Raw genomic sequence first — 13,079 nt, 5'->3', positions numbered from 1 at the left:
AGCAAGCACAGTAAGGAGTCCAAGATAATCCCACATGCATATATATCTCGAGGAACTAATTTAGTGATTTCTAGAAGGAGTAGCTTGTAGTACAGAGGAGGGTAAGGATTTGGGAGGAGCGGGGCTGAGGGAGAGAGGCTGTGTGCTGGAATTAGAACATGAATTTCCCCAAATAACATATGGATTTGAATCTTCCACAGGATTTACATCCACTTGCCAAGCTGGCTTGATGCCAGCCAGCTCACACCTGAAATCCCTGTCCCTGCCTCAGTACAGCACTGTGCTCCAGGTTTAATAAATCCCGGCTCTCGGCAGGGGTTGCTGGCTGAGGAACAACGCTGAGCTAACACGGCCGCGTTGTTTCCGCTCAAGGCTTGGCGTGCACCTGGCCAGCCCAGAGCATGAGCAGAGACAGCCCACTCCAACTGCAAAAGCACCCAACTTCAATACGTCAGGTGTTTTTCAAACAATTTTGCAATGTGATCGTTTTTTGATTACAAACAGGATTTTTTAACCAGAACAAGCCGCAAATTAGTTTTGCAAACAAGTTTTATCGTCTTAGACTGGAGGTTTTATCATCTTCAACATCTTAGACTGGAGGAGGGAAGAAAAAAAATCACAATGCATTGCCAAAGCGATTCCTCCTTGCCCGTGAGTCACCAGTTTGACTCAGCCTGGTGGGACATGAGCCATCTGACAACAATAGAAATTTGGCAGTTTGCATCTGAGAGTTAAACAAGCTCATGCACCCTAAAAATAAAGCCTGCTAAGCTGCTGAAGTCGTATTTTCCTACCAAATTTCCTGCTGAGCTCTTCCAACCATCATTTGACCACATACTGCCTCATTGATATACCTTCTTGGTTTATTGCAGGCAGAGAGATTTAATTAGTAAGTAAGGAAGCAAGGAATTCCTGTTGGTGGAGGTTTTTTTTTGAGGGGGGAGTAGGAGCAAAGAACAAATGAGACAAAAAGCATTACGAGCGATGCGCACATTTTCCTGGCATTGGAGTCACTTCAGAGTAAGCGATGCTATGAAACACACCTCCTTCCTCTGCATGTGTCTCTCCTTTCCTTCCCTTCATAAAGTATGGTTTAAATAAAGAAACATCTGCAGCAACTCTGCAGCAGATGAGCCCTAATCAGGCAAAGATAAATATAAGTATCCAGGGTGTGCACAGAGGTGTAGGATACCAAGAGTCTTTGTAAGAAATGGGTGCCAAGTCACTTGAGCTGCAGATTAGAATTGGCAGGGATTTCAGGGAGCCGAACGCCTGGCCCCGGCACCGGGAAAACGTGCTGCAGTGCAGACCCAGCCACGGGGAGTAGTTACAGGAAAGTACATACTGAAGTATCACGGTACAAAAAGGACATCTCGGTAAAAAAGGAAATGCTACAAGCAAATCTATATAGCAGATGTATGGAACAAGTTCCTGATTACGCAAAGAAATTTGTGGTGTGCGGAGTTAACAGCTAGAGCTGGAATTACCCTTTGGTTCAAGAATGACTTGTCTTATGCGTGGGAGCTCTCAGAAGTAGGCCCTATCTATCTTTTTATCTTTCTGTCTGTATTTAGGGAGAATCCAAGGCAAGAGTCCCCATCCTGATGAGAGATTTGTTTGGGAAATAAGAGCTGTTAAGGGTCCCAGTCTCAGACGAAGGTGCTCTCTGGATGCTTTGCAGAAAAGAAGGACATGGTCGCTGCCCCTAATGGATGTGCTTAATGCTTTCCACTACAGAAGCAGCAGTCTATATACAAACAGTACAATCGCCTTGATTCATGTAGTATTTCTTAGCTATATTGTCTCACCATTAAAAATGATCTTTATCTGGTGATCAGCACTACAGTCGTCTCTGTGCTTCAAACAGGAAATCTAAGCGAACACCACGTGGGGCTCCGTGAGCGAACAGTGACTTTTTCAGCAGCCGTTGCTGGCAGTGTTTTCACACCTCTCTCCTGGACTGCTCTTTCCCTTGCTCTTCTGCTAGATATTTCACCGGGGGCAGATGGGTAACACAGGAGATTTAAAGCACTTCCTCATAAAACCCGCTCAGTTTCATAGCCCAAGCTCCAGCAGTAAAATTTCATCTGGTAAGGCTAAACAGACAGTTGCAGCTGGAACAGGGTGAGACCAATGGCTAGAACAGGATATATCTTTACTGGCTTTGTCTCACTTGACTGCTACAGAAGGAAACCTAAAGGGCTCTAGGCAAGGAGCAGAGATCAAATTTACTTCCTTTTCTTGCAGAGTTTAAAGTGAAACAGCATATTCCACAGTGCTCTCTCATGAAACTATCAGGCATATTTTTACTTTTTTTTCTTTCTTTTTGCAATGGCCTATGCACAACTGCTCTGGATAAAGACCAGAGACGGGGCCTGGTATCTGTCTGTACCATTGACATTGCACTGGATGGGCTGAGCCACATCACAAAGTTCCAGAGATATGTTAAAGGACACGTTCACGGGAAGAATTCAACCAGCTAATTTTTAATGTGCTTGGCCCCACCTGCAGAGCCAGGGCCTCTGCAAGAGGCCTATAGGCACCTTACAGAGCTGATGAAAGCTGCGCGTCTCGGCTTTATAACACTCTCTAAGCCAGAACTGCGAGGTGCTTATCAAATTGAGTCAGATTGTGCAGCTCAAGGTCACATCTTACTTTGCACGGAACAGCACAGTCCGACTGCACCCTCACACCATGGAAAAAGTCCTCCCATGTCAGTTATTTCACAGGACTAAGGAAAATAATTCTTCCAAAACCTCCATCTCCCCAGTCATTTTTGTAACGATGAAGCTCGGTGTCACAGAATTTCACACAATTTCAGACCTCAAGAAGCAACTGGCTAAAAACAAGTGACCACAGGGATTGCCAGGTTGCCACTTAGTTTCTCAGGAAAAAAGCTGGTGGTAGGTAGCAGGTTTCTGATTCATGCTCTTCTGTTCACACGGGGAACATGAAAAGCCAGTGAGGAAGGAAGCTGCAATCCCATGTGGAAAACAATGTTTTAACTAAGGAAACAGGATAAATTGAAATACAAAGGGATGCAGATAATTCAGAAGTTGAATGGGATGCAGATAATTCAGAAGTTGAATGACTGTGTGTTAGCTAGCAAGCTCCAGTGGTATTTTGGAGACCATCCTAAAAAAGGCTATTTATTCCTAGCACCATAGCGACGAAAAATAGGTTCATGTTAGCTCCTCTTGCACTGCAGCCAGGCTTGCAGTCTTGTGTCTCCAGCAGGAAATCAGGGAAGGAATTTTGATTACAAGTGATCACTGCTGAAGATGTGTATTCAGATAAAAAGACTTTTCATCCAGTTCCTTTTGTTTCTTGATTCATAGTCAAACTCTAATCCTATGCATATGGCCTGGCAAGTTTGAATTTCCATAGCAACTCTTTTTAAGCTAGCTTCAGGATAGCAGAGAAAGCTGGCAAAGGGGAAAGGTCATTATTTAAATACCTTATTACTATTACTTCTACAGGAAATCTGATGCCAAACACAAAAACAACTGGGCTTATTTTTAAGCTTGATCTATTTAAAAGTAAAAACTCCTCCAATGTGAAAATCCTTCATTTTAGCATCTGCAAATTCTTGGTCTGCTCTCACTGTGTGGCCTACATATCCATACATCACTTAAAACACTGTTTCCTAATGGAAGAGGCAAGATTTCTGGTGAAGGTGTAGGGCAAGACAGCAAAGGAGGCTTTATTTTCAGGGGTGTATACTTTGGAGAATCGCGCAGAAACATTTTTAGTTAGTTTTCTCTGCTGTAGTCCCTAATGTTGAAGCAGTAATCTTTTATAGTCACACTGATCGACAGAGGAAGAGGCAGGACAAATTGCTGACATGGAAACCAATCTCCCTTTAAACAGTCTAGTTTTTCTCCATTAGCTGAAGGACTGACATTTATGCTGTTTATTTAGAAATACACAGAAAGGAAGAAAACCTGCCCAGCGTACTGCACACCTTCATTTGTTTCCGAACAAGCACACCCCCATCAGTGGCATCAGCTCAGAGCTGTGACACAGGCAGGACTGATGCGGACCCCAAACACAACCTTCAGAGACGGCTGCACAGACCTTCCCGAAGCCATACCCCAAAACCAAAGTGGAAAAAAATCGGCCTTAGAGAGCTCTCTGCTGAGCCAGCCCTGAGCTGTTAGGGACTTGGAAGAAGTGAGCCCTAGCTCAGGGGTCATGCCGAGATGCCTGTTCCCTGCACACGATTTCTGTATCAGAATTGGAGCTGTTTGTATAGGGTGTTTTTCCCTAACCATGGAAATGAGGCAGACAGTTTTGCCTTAAAAAAACCAACAAAAACCCCAGACACTGAATTGTACAGTCAAACCAACAAAACAAGGATAATGTCCAGAGTCTGCAATCTCCTGCAGTTTGGACACCTGAAGCAGCAAACCACTGCCTGCACCAGCACTGGGGCTTCATGCACAAGTACTTCTGCAGCCTCCACCTTCAGAGCTGAATGCTGACAACATTGTTCTTCCCCTCCAAAAACCCAACACTTAAATCTAGCAGTGGGAAGGAGGCAGCTGGGCATTACTTGGCTGTGAATATCCCAGTGTGCTGGGTTTCACTTCAGGTGGCCAGTCATCCTACCATGGTCATCAGTGCGCCTGGCCACATGATGCTAAACCACTACTGACACATTTGAATTCACGTTAGAGCTCTTGAGACAACGGCTGTGCAATAATTTCAAAATATCAAGAATTTAGTTTATAGGCAATGTCAGTATTTCTCTTTGGTCTTTGAAGCTCTGGTGCACATTTCAAGTGAGAACTGAGGTTAGGATACCTGGCTAGTACAAGGCCCAGGGCCATATCTAAGCACGCTCCTGTGTGCCTTCCCCAGTTCTCTTAAGTGTCACTGGGATGGCTCATTAGACACCATGAAAAACAAAAATGCAAAGTATCCCATCTCAAAGTAAGACTGTAGAACATGAAACACCTTTTTCTTTCAGCTTTCACAGACAATAAAAACATGATATACCCGAAAGGCAGGTTGCATAGTCAGCAGCTGGGCGCTGACTCCTTACCTCTGATCCCAAAGGCACGACGCTCAGCAAGAAGTGGGATGTCATCATGGGGGTGATGCTGGCAGGCACCTGTGGGCAGACGCTACTCCTTGCACATTGCAGGACTGATGAGACAGGATCAGGTATGAGGGTCATCCCAACACTTTTCTGCCTGTTGTCTGGAGGGGGACCCTAAAAAGGAATGCATTCGTTAGCAGCCTGCATTTGGGCACTTGCCACACTGCAGGCAGAGAGATGTCACCCACCCTTAGGCAGGTCCTGCTCACAGATTCTTATACCACTTTTGAAGGTAAAATCAGTTCTAGTACTGGCTTTGCAGCCATCTACCTGCCCTTGGAAATTCACCTGAATATTGCCTGGCAACTGGTGCTCCCCAAATGCATATCCTCAACCCATCCCTTAGCTTGATTTTACCCAGTTAAATGTGTTCCGCTGTGTTAAAGAATCAGCGCTGAGGTTGGGACCAGCTAACATGGGTTAGTTAGATGGCTTGAACACTTCTACCTAATTAAAAAGTAGAGGAGGTAGAGTTCGAAGGCCTCCCATGTCCCCAGGGGAATGGAGGATGCAAGGAACAACAGACAGATGAAAAGGGGACGTGCAGACAACTGGAAGAAAGACATGAAGGGGCGAGATGGGCTTGGGCAAATAAAGAGGCAAAGCAGAAGGAAACCTGTAAGAACTAGAGGGAAGGAGAGAGCTAGCTAGAAAGCAGACATAATGGGGCAGAAGAGGGAGGTGACATAGGACAGATAGGAAGGAAAAACCCAGAACATAAAGCATGAAATGGGAAGATAAACCAGCATGAGTCACTTTTTTATAGCCCCCATCTATCACGTGCTGAAACTGTCTCTCACAGGCACTACAAAGAAAAGGGTAGACTCCTAGGTCCAGCATCACTGATGTCATCGACTCCTACACCAAAGTTTCCCAGCCCAAAAAGGATTCACACCACCAGCTCATCCTGTTTTGTTCTACAGAAATGACTGTGTGCTAATGTAAGAAGTCAGGAAGAATAAACACACCATTGCTAGTACCAAGAAAGCCAGCAAGGCGCAACTGCTCTCGTGAGACCCACACACAATGCTATTGGACTAAGAGGGGTGGCAATTGCTTCCCCACTACTACCTGCACATATACAATAATTCCTAAGTAATTACCAGGTACAAGAGAGTTGAGATCCCGTAACAGCTTTCTGTTGAGCAGAACATCACTGACCTGTTATTACTACAAGTTTACATTACAACACCCCTCCCCATCAAACTGATTGAGGCCTCGGACTCCCTGTGGTGGGTGCTCCACACACCCTCGCTCCACAGAGCTTACAGATTGCTGTGGAAGGCAACTATTAATTTTACTATGCAAGTTGCTCAGAAGTCACTCAGGGCCAAGGCACCTGCTTTGCTCAGCACCTGAGCTCTCACTGAGCAGCAGCACCTGACACCAGTTTCTGCAGAAAGCCCTTTTCTGGAGACTTGATCCTCCTTGCAGCTGTCCGAGATCTCTGCAGCACCCCAGGGGCTGTTTGCCCAGAGGGAGGGCTGCTCCCTAGCACCCAGCTCCTGGCAGTCCCTATCTCCAAGGCTTTCTTGCAGCTTTCTGCTCAGCAAAGCTTCAGTAGGTGACAAATCATAATTTCACTGGTACTATTTGAAGACAGATCAGATTCTGACTTTACCACTCTCCCCGGGTGTGTGCTGCAGTCTTCAGATGAGACATGCACCAATCCTAGATTTGGGAAAATAGGGATTTTCAGGGATATATCTTGTGCTTTACTGCAAATCACATAAGCTCATGTTCTCTAAACTGTCCACTGTCATATTTAATTTGCAGATTATACAGTTAGACAAAAAATTAATATCAAGCCTTAGAAATCAGGAGGAGGACTGTTTCCGAGACCCCTTTTAGCAATGCCAGTAAGAAGTTTTTGGCAAGTTTCAATTACTACTTCTTTCCCCACCAACAAGACCTGGAAGTTGGCCAAAGCTACGTGGGAGCACTGATGCTTTGTATAACTACGTGGGAGCGCTGATGCTTTGTTTGTCTTAATTCCCAGAACGCACAAGTGACTTGTCTCCTTTCCCAATGATCCTGCTGCAGGATCACTGTGTCAATACACTCCACGGGAAACGTCTGGGAATGACTTGTAGTTTTGCACTTACTGTCATTAGGACTAGGGCCTCTTCAATTAACCTTTTCAGGGTTGAAAGCGCTTTGCTAAGACTTGCTTCCAACATCCTTGGGTCTTCAGGACTTGAGCTGCCTCTCCCAAAGGCAGTAGAGAGCATGCACAAATTCCTGCTCTTTTTTGCCCCTGAAGGATGGCTCTCAGAACTTCGCTGGCCTGTCATTTTTTTTTAAGGTAGTCTTTGCAAAAGTCTGACCCTTGAAGGTGGTAAAGGATGCTTCTCAGTTTTACACATCTAATTACTCGGGTTCTGCATACAAGGAGAGCATTCTCCAATGACAAATGATTGCATCCACAGGGTCAGTTCTTCTCTGGTGCTTAGAAAAGCAAGAATACACTCTTCTTTTATTCTCTGCCTTTGCACATGAGAAGCTGTCCAAGGCACATCAGTCCTGTGCCATAAATGGGTTCCCTCTGCATTGCTTTGAGCTTCCCTGACCCACAGAAGACATCCACAAACTTCCCCTTCATGAATGCACTCTTAATTAGAGAAGGGTTTTGACATATTTTAAATCCAGTAACAGTTTATTTTCCCACACTTCTGCTAGACAACATTATTTAATTCATATGTTAGGTACATATATGCATTCAGTGAGAAAATGCTCACACTTTTAGGCCTTGAATTTCACAGGCTTGCTGCCTTCTGCCTCTGTTATTTCAGTCATCTTCATTTCTAGCTCCACACCTGGTTTACGCATTTATATCTTCTTTACAGTAAGCAAGTGTTCTTTGGCTTTCCTGAGGGCAGTGCAGCCACTCCTTTGGAGTGCAGTCCGGTACTGCTCAGTTAACTTGAGCAAGCCACAAAACTAAGAGACTAATGAAGCTGTTAAAGACAGCAAGGGCCTGAGGAAATAGCAAGTTTCTCAAAATTTTCTTTTCCCTGTTCTCCACTGGTTAGAGATGGACTAATTCACAATTTAAGCCATCTGTGTTCCAGACAGCAGCTCCTTTTTCTTTTCAAAAATTAAAAGAAACTGTTTACAGCAGGTCTGTGTTGCTCAGATGTCACTCTGAGCTAAGCAGTGCGATGGGTCTGTTCTGCTCCATGGCAGGGTTTTATCCAAGTCTCCAGTTAAACTTGAACCTCTGGTCAGCACAGCAGCCTGCTCCAGAGCATCTCTTACACACCAGAGCACCCCTTACAGACTGCCCACACCACTGGTGGTTCCAGAAAGCTTGAAAGAGTGAACACAAGATGCTCCCAAATTACTTTATTTGATTGTCTGGCTTGCTGGACCAAAGCCATTGTCCCACATGAGGGAATAGGCAGGGATGGTTTTGATTGCTGCAAAAATAGAGAAGAGCCATTTCTTTTGTTTTTCCTGCGTGAAGGCCTCATTGTATCACAGACGAAACAGTTATATATGTCAAACAGAACAAGGGAGGTCAAATCAGATGGTGCATCAAGGAAAGAGAGGTGCAAAAACTGTAAAGCATTTAGTGAAGAACACAAATATAGTTCTAAGAAGTTACCTTTTATGGAAAAAAGGCCTGTTATAACAAAATGGTATCTGTATTAGAGGTTGTTAATTTAGGCCTGGTCCTAGAATCATACCCTCAAATAGCAGTAATGGCAAAAGATAAGCAACATGAAACAACGCACAGTAACTCAAGGCTACGAAGTCTGTATGCAAAACTGCTTCATGACAGCCAGAAACGCGGTAACAGGCCAGCCCCATTACAGAGCCCCAGCAACACCAGAGGGCAGCCGGGGGACACGAAAGGAAGGTGTAATTAGAAGCTCACAGGAATCAGTAAAATACATCAGAATGAGCGTTGCCTTCCATAAATTCATCTACTGACAGAGAAAATTGAGGGTATCTTTGGAGAAAGAACATCGTTGCCATGCACAGGACTGCCCGTAAGTAGAGGAAAGATAAGGAAAAAAGAAATTCATAAGGGCCCTTCAAAAACAACTCAGCTAAAAGCTTATCTAAGCTAGCCTGAGACACTCCAAATCCTCATGCTGTACATTCATAGCAAGAGTTTCTTACTCTACAACTGCTTCTGAAGGTCCTCTTCCTCTGAGCTGCCTTCTTTATTCCACCTGGGACAGATTCCTTTGATGAAATGTTTGTTACTGCAATGCCAGAAATTGTTTTTCCCATTGCACCATCCTGAACTACAGGATTGACCTATTGGTAAAATCCCCAAATCCGTGTTATCTACGCAAGGGAAGCATCATCTTGCACCACGTAGCACTGCCGTTCAGAGCAATAGGACACAGCACCTCGGGAACGTTAAGCAATATTAGGAAAAAGGGCAGAACTGAATGAAAGGGGAAGAACAAGGAATGGATTGCATTTTTATAAAGGGAAGGAAGATGAGATATTTAGGCATGGGGGAATAAATACTTTCGTTTCTTACAAGCTACTGTAAAGAAAAGGATTAGAAGTTTGCATTCAGGCTTTTTTTTTTTTTCAAATTAACTATTGTAACTGGTGTTTAAAGCACGTACTGCCACCATGTGTTCAGAAAGAAAAACACAAGATAAGAGAAGGCACTGACCTAAGCAGCTCAGGGCGTGGGTGACAGCACCTCTGCTTTGCAAGATCTTCAAGCCATCATATAACATCAGCTACTCCTAGGCATTAGCGTTTGGTTCCAATTTACTGCTCGAAGCAGCTCAGCTCATTTGCCCAAATAAGCTCTAAAATACCCCTGTAGAAGTAAGGATTCTTCCTGGCAACGCTGCATATACTTCTTCAGCATACTTACTGGCCTGCAATGAAACACTCCCCTAAATAGGTACTGAGATAATCAAACAAAAGGATGGTAAGAGTAGGAAGAAAAAAAACCCATAACCATAGTAGTCTAAATCAAACTATTCAGCCAGCTCCTCATACAAAAGCTGCCTCCTTTCCTGCCTTCCCCATCCTGGTTCAGGCCTGGGAACAAGGCTCAGGTGGGGAACAAACCCCAGCTGTACCTGTTTTCTAGCTTTCCTCCCACTGCCACCACCTTCCATCCTTGCTATGAGAAATTGCTCACAGATTATCAAATTGCTCTCAAAACTGCAGTTCAGAGTCACCCTTTGGCAATAACACCCCTTGGTATTGCGACGGCAGAGCCACAATTCTGCAGGCAGTGATACACAAATGCTGGGAATTAGCAGTGTGAGACTCTTGCTTGAAGTAGAGGCACCAAGTACACTTTTTGGTGACTTTCCTTATTAATCCCCTGATCCAGAGCGTCGTTGCCCTCAAAGGGGACTTGGTCATTATAGGAGATTTTTCAAACAGTTATAAAAGGCTTATTGCAACAAGATGGACAACAGAGTGACCATTACCCAAGAAGGACAAACTACTGATGTCTTCATAATTGTGTAGTTGATCAGGAATATTGCTAGCATAGACAGTCTGAAAGACCCTCAGCTTCCCACGAAAAGCTGATGTGAAAGTGGCTGATCTTCAAAGCAGACATAGATGAAGTGGTTAAAACAAAACAAAAAAAAGAACCACCACCTGTTAAAGTGTAAACCTAAGCCAAGTTATTTCTCCTTTGAGGTTTACAAGAACAAAGCTCTTTTTGCTCCCCACTTTCATACCTCTTAGCAAGTTATTTAATTCCAAATTGAAAGCACTGGTGCTTTGCTTGGACCCACTATAACATCACTCTGCCAGATGGCACGTTTTCTTTTTCCTTTTCTAATGAAGCACAGGCACAGCCCTGAGCACCTCTGAGCACTGACTCAGCTCACTTCCATCCTGTTGCTCTACTCATGCATGTGTTCAAGTGCTTTTTGCAATTTACTGGAAACATCAAGGACAAGATCAGCTGGCAGGGCTCTTTCCAGGGAAGCAGGAGCTAAATGTCAGCAACCAAAAGTCTTTCGTGCTAACGAAGCTGGATGTTCAAGATAGAAGTCTGGGAGATAACTTGTGTCAATGATGTTTGGAGAGAGGTCAATTATTTATTACCATCAACTAATTGTTAAGGAATCTTTTGAGAAGTTGTCTCCATTCCTTAAACAACCCATCAGAAAAAAGCTGAAGCATGTGAAAATCCTAGTGAAGAGGTGGCCATTGTTTCCTGCTTTCCACACCCATTAGGGTGTTGAGTTATGAATTTCCAGTAAGTTTGCTAAGTGATGTGACAGCTATATCAGTATCAGATGATAGATACAATTTCTGTGCTAACTCTTGGGATTAAAAAGGGTGCAGTGGCGAGTTTGGAAAGATAGAGTAAGGACCACGTTGAACTGGAGTGGGCATCTGTTTGTCCTGATGTTGTAACTCGGACAAAGGGAGGTGGGCCAGAAGCACCCGAGGGGTTCACTTTGTACCCTGCACAGCATAGGCAAAGATTTTCTATTTGTGAGATTATCCAGAGATGAGGTGTAGAGGGAGAATGGAAGAGAATGAAGGACAGAGTCCTCTAGGGAACCTAAAAGTCAGGGAGGAAGATGTATTCTGAAAAAAAGGACTAGAGACACAGCAGGGAAACCAGGAGACTATGGAGTTCTGGCCAAGAGAAGACAGAACTGTGGATTTGGGATTTGATTAACCCAGAGAAGGAGAATTGCTAAGTACAACACCACAATTTCTGAGAAAGAAATCACATGTGCATCAGAGAAAGGCAATGGCATTCATGCCAGGTATACATGTAACCAGAAAAAGGGTATGGGATGAAAGGCAGATCCTGGAGTTGTCAGGCCGGACCATGCAACATGAGGAAGGAGCAAAAGCACAAGGTGAATCATTGAGGTCATGGAGGGCAAGAGGAGGAGACTGCAAAGAGAAGACAAAGAGACATGAGCTGACGTTGGAGAAGTTGGCTGAGTGAAGATCCCCATCAACAACCAGGGGGTGGAGAAGAGGAGAAAGGGTGTGGGATGCACAGAGGTGTGTGAAGGTGTGATGGGAAGCAGAAGCAAGGGAGGTGAAAGTGGACATTGTCAAAGGCAGGAGCAGTGCCTGGAGGACCAACATTTGAGGAGGCTGCGAGGGATGAAGACTTTTCTAGAGACAGAATAAAGATTTCAGAGATGGAAAAGGAAAAGGTAGGGGAGAGGTAAAGAAAGTGAAGCAGGAAATGAATTAAATAAGACAGGTTGGCAGAAACAGTAGTGGAAACAAGCGTGGGAGATGTAAAGATAAAGGTGATCTGCCTGCATAAGAAAAAGGTCTCCAGAACTGAGGAGGACAAGGAGATAAAAATACTGGTGAGAAAGAAATCAGAACAGAGAGGGGATTTTACAAGGATTGAGGGAGGAAAGATGGGGGCAAAAAAGCCAAGTGAGAGGAGGAAAGCAGAAAAGCAGAACATCTTTACTGTCAGGAGAGTTGCGCAGAGGGAGAACGGAGGGCAGAAGCGATGCACAGGGCTGTTACGGTTGTGTAGACAGATGAAAATCAGAAGCTTTTCTGGGTTCAGTTAACAGAAACAGGCACCTTCCCTCAGAAACCAGCACTGAGGCGCGGCGGGGGGTGCCAGCGGGGAGAGGACTGCCAGCAGCCCTCACAACAGACACCCAGCTGCTTCCCCTCCACCGCAGGGCTCTGCCAAGATGGCACTGCCAAGATGGCTGCCAGGTCCTTCCGGCACGTTCCACCTCAACAGAGCTCCCCTCAGGGGAGCAGGGCCGCTGCCAGCTTATGGCAGCATGAAGCCAACGCGCTCCGTGCTGGTGCTTATAGCACCTGCAGGGAAGTGTGGCTGGCTGGGGCCATATGCTGCCTGCTCACACCCCCCCGGCACCTCAGGGAGGGCGAGAGATACAGCTCTGTGCCTTCCTGTTATTGCTTCTTTTGGTCCATCCTACACAGGAAAAAAATTCATGCCAAAAAAGAAGAAAAAATAATGACAGTGGAAACACCCCGAGGAGACTATCTGATGAAG

The sequence above is a fragment of the Aptenodytes patagonicus genome, chromosome 9 (assembly GCF_965638725.1).
Source record: "Aptenodytes patagonicus chromosome 9, bAptPat1.pri.cur, whole genome shotgun sequence".
Classification (NCBI taxonomy): Eukaryota; Metazoa; Chordata; class Aves; order Sphenisciformes; family Spheniscidae; genus Aptenodytes; species Aptenodytes patagonicus.
This window is presented reverse-complemented; position numbering follows the sequence as displayed.